A 4,570-nucleotide genomic window follows, 5' to 3' on the forward strand; every position below is an offset into this window, starting at 1 on the left:
TGGGGGGGGGGTGGGGAAGGCACCTTTACTAGGCTAGAATAATCTAACCCAAACCTGGAGAAAGATCTGAGTCTATAGGTTTTAAACTTTTGCCTTGTTTGGATTTCTTGGGACACTATCAGTGTGGATGTGTGGAAATCCAAGGGACATGATTCTCCTTCTGATAAATTGCTGTTCCACTCTGTTCATGGATATGCAATATCTTTTTTGTTTTAAAACAAATATATAGATATATGGCATAAGGACTACTGTGGAAAGATGTTTCTTGGCCATGTTTAAGTTTCCTTTATCGTGGGGCAGTCGGTACCAGTTTTCACATCACCAATCCGATAGGCTGTGTTTAGTTCCTCAAAGTGAAATTCTTAATCTAGGATAGGTAATTAATAATTCAAAAGTAGTATTTAGATTTGATTGGCAATTCAGAGTTCAAATGCATGGGGTAATCCTTGCACTTGATCATAGTTGGACATGGCAACCGAGTTGGAGAAATACAGTATGTAATTCCGATGATGTGGGTAAACTTAACCTTATCCAACCTAACTTGGGCATTTCCTGTGGAATTTTGGAATCCCAAGGATTTAAAAACAGCCATTGTAGAAAGAAATATATTTTCAACGTTTTGTTTCTGTTGGCCATCTTGAGTTTAATGTGACATGGAATTGAAGTCGGAGAATTAGAAGGAAAAAGGGGGTACTGACCAAAGGGCCTGTAGAACCTACAGAGGTACATAATCTAGGTTCTTCTTGATTATGATTGTGGGACTAGGAATCTATATCATAACTTATTACCCTATAGGAGAATGGTGGATGGTGAGAACAATCAGTTTAGGAAAATTGGATCCTTGCGACTGACCCAAAAGATCAGATATTATTGAGATGAACCATTTTTAGTAATTCCCTGTGGTAATGAATCAATCAAAAGAAAAATCAAAACACTTTTCTAGCTGCATCCATGATGAGTTAGGGGACTGCATAGAAGATTCATAAGTAATACCATTCCAGGGAGGGGAAAAACCAAAAGATACTGCTATTGATGTGATAATATCTGGTGTTAAAACCCACTTACGTGACAAAGCATCAAAACATTAATTGTATGAAATATGACAATGAAACCGTGAACAAACTGTTACACTGTTGATGATGAAGTCCTACATAAGAAATTTATAGCACATATAGCTTTGGTTTATGATAGTATGATTGCATGAAATTCTAATTTTTTTAAATAGAGTACTTGTTGAAGGACAGATTATCAATGTAAGGGGTGCAAACGTGCCCTCATCCATAGTTTGCTTTTGGATTCCCTGATGTACTTCAGGTCTCCTTTTGCCCTCAGTCACTGGTAGATTGGAATGTGAATGACAATCAAATGGAATGGGTGGTGTCTTTTAAGTTGCTTTTGTGGAGTTGATCCTTTGCTCTCCTTGGCAGAAAGGGACAGGCTGAAGCTGTTGTGGAGCGGCTCGAGATAGCTGCAGAGTTAATATTATGGAAAGGAACTGTTAAAGCATCTGATCTCTTAAATAATGTGGTGGTTTTGAAAGCTCAGGAAGGAGATGCTAAGATTTGAGAGGACTGATGATATAGTGGTACACCTCCTGGTCATATTCCCAAGTGTTTTTCAGGGAACTCCTTAGCAAGGAGGCTTTGGTTTGCAAATGTTGAGGGGCAGAGGCAAGCATTATGGATGTGGATCCCCAGATTCCTGTCACAAGTTAAAAGGATTTAAATGTGCATTCCTTTGCTGGTCTTTTGCTACATTTTATCTGATTAACTTTTCTAACCTTGCTTTACTGTGTTACCAAGTCAACTGGAAATGAAAGGCTGATAATTTTGTAGCCTGACATGGAACTTGTTTTGCTGCACTGGGGAACTAGTGATAAAGATAATCACAGAGATAGGATTGTTATACCTTATACTGCCTACTTACTTTAGCATAGTAAATTGGATTCAGTGATTGCAGAGCTTGAAAGGGTTCATGGATGGATCCAACTTTAAGTTCTCTTGTGCGTCATACTTAAACTTTTTTTTATTTTCATACTGAGTCATAATCTTGTGAAAGTTGTTCTCAGATACAAATTATATGATAGTTTTGTTGGTGGATGAATAAGTCTAGAGTATTACCCTCTCTCTCTCTCTCTCCACAATTTCTAAGTTTGGAAGAGTTCCTCTCAGTTGATGTTCAGGATACAGAGTTTCTGATTTAAAATTTCCAACAATGGAATAGACCTTTGGAAATGGCTGTCCTTCGTTCTATGCTAGGGAAATTTCAAATGAAAAACTCTATACCTTCAACTCCTTATCTATTTGCCTTTTCCATTATTCCGTTCATACTTCGATAATGGATCCATGGTCTCAGGGTTTTCTAGACTTGTCTTGCATCAATTGAAAACCATGATTGCATCACAAACAATGGTTTACAGATTTTAGTATTGCAGTAAACCCTTTTTTATTTTGGTGTTCATGACCACTTATCCTGAATGGTATGGCTTTTAACTGATATATATCTGAATTGGTTCTCTGTAACTGAAGTTGCCTTCTTCCTGGCAGCACTCACTACGGGATCTATCCATCCTGGAACTGGAAGAAAGTCATGGATGGCTGCCTACCAGAGTTATTATTATTATTAATATTTCGGGAATGTGAAGAGGAGTGGGCTGGGGAGAATACGCAAATTCATTATGTTTTTGGAATGTGAAGGAGTGGGAGAGATGAGATGAGGGTGGGCTGGGGAAAATGCGCATATGCATTCATAATGGTTCCCCAAATTCTTAGGTTCAATACCCACAGAGTGTTTTGGATTGTACTTTTTGCGAAATTACAATTCTATTTCCTTGTTATAACTTCATATTCCTTGTGCTGAGGCCCGAAGTCTCCTCTGCAGCTATCTCATGGCTTCAATGGCTTTGCAAGTGATTTGGAGCCTTGCACTTGCATGTTTGGATACATATGCCTTGGCAAGAAAGAAGGTCCTCCACAATCCTATTTTGGTCAGCCTCTTTGTAGTTGGAGATTGGGTTGGCCTCTATCAACTCTCTGATATCCTCTTATTGTTTTACCAAAACCACAGGTTTTGTTTCCATAAACTTGCTGTTTAATGATTTTGGAATGCCATATTGCAGGTTACAGCAACATTGTCTCTTGCAGCAGCATCTTCCTCGGTAGGTATTATAGTCTTATACACAAGAGATTTTGGAATCTGGAAGGGAGAGGAATGCCTGAAATACCAGATATCAATCTATCTGGCCTTCTCTAGCTGGATAATGGTTGGAATATCGTCTTTTATAATGTTTTGGATTGTGGCTGCAGGTTAAGCCTTGTTCTGTTTATAGTTATTATCCCAGTGAGAATGTGGTTGGTTAAATGAAAAAAGAGTTCATCACCCTGAGACCACCCTTCCCCAAAGATTAGCAAGCATTGTACAAATTGTGTTCTCTCTCCCTCAGCCAAGCAACGGAATTAAAACGAACCGATTTTGAAGATTAATAACAAAATTCTCTGAACAACTGCGCTGCTGTTAATTGATAGCTTTCCATGATTGTTGGAAATGATAGTATCACCTATTTTGAAGTGTTAGGTAAATCATCTTACTTAAAGAGGAATCTTGACTATTTCAATAAAATCAGTATAATCTGATGTTCCATTCTGCCCAGCCAAAAAAACACTGCCTATCGATAACAGTTCACTTGATGATACATATCATTACTTGAATCTCTCTGTTTACAGCCCCTATAATTGAAATCAATTCCTGCCATTCCCTGATTAAGGAGCAGGTGCATGGCTCTCCATTCTTACCTTCTCAAGGGCATCAAGGGCATCTCCTACTGCTTGCAAAAACATGATTTTCTTGAAGCGTGAAACATTATAGATTTGAAATACCATCTTATTAAACCTCATGGACTCAACACTCAACAGTGATAAGCACTCCCACACATTGATTCATATCTAGTAATTGGAGGAGGGGTTAAGTGAAGAAAGTCATTCTTGGCAGGGAAGACGATCATCGCAAGTTGAGAATTCTTGAAGTTACCTCAACTCTCAAGTGATGTTCTGGGGATCACTAATAAGCGCAATTACCAACCCACATATGTTAACTCTCTCTCTCTCTCTCTCTCTCTCTCTCTCTCTCTCTCTCTCTCTCTCTCTCTCTCTCTTTCTCTCTCTCTCTCTCTCTCGGATTCTTGTGCAAAGGTATCATTTCAAAATCAGGGAGATGAACAAAAAAGAGTTCAATTTAATGAGCCATGAAGAATCATAGTTCTTCTACCAAAAAAGAAGAAATCATAGTTCCACATTATATGATGCCAAAATTTTGGCTTCACCCATTGCTTGAATTCTGCTGATCTTGGCCTTGGAAGCTCCACTGGTTTTGTGGGTTTTTTCTCTCTTATTATATCCAGCAATCCACCCTTTGCATAGATCCTAGTATATATATATATATATATATATATTTTATGGCATTTCAGAACTATCTGGAGGGCAAAGATCTGTATTTTTTGTGTGTATGTGCTTATATATATACATGGGTCATTGTAGCGGACCTCATTTAGTTGGGATAAGACTGAGTTGTGTTA

This window comes from Macadamia integrifolia, chromosome 9, assembly GCF_013358625.1.
Source record: "Macadamia integrifolia cultivar HAES 741 chromosome 9, SCU_Mint_v3, whole genome shotgun sequence".
Classification (NCBI taxonomy): domain Eukaryota; kingdom Viridiplantae; phylum Streptophyta; class Magnoliopsida; order Proteales; family Proteaceae; genus Macadamia; species Macadamia integrifolia.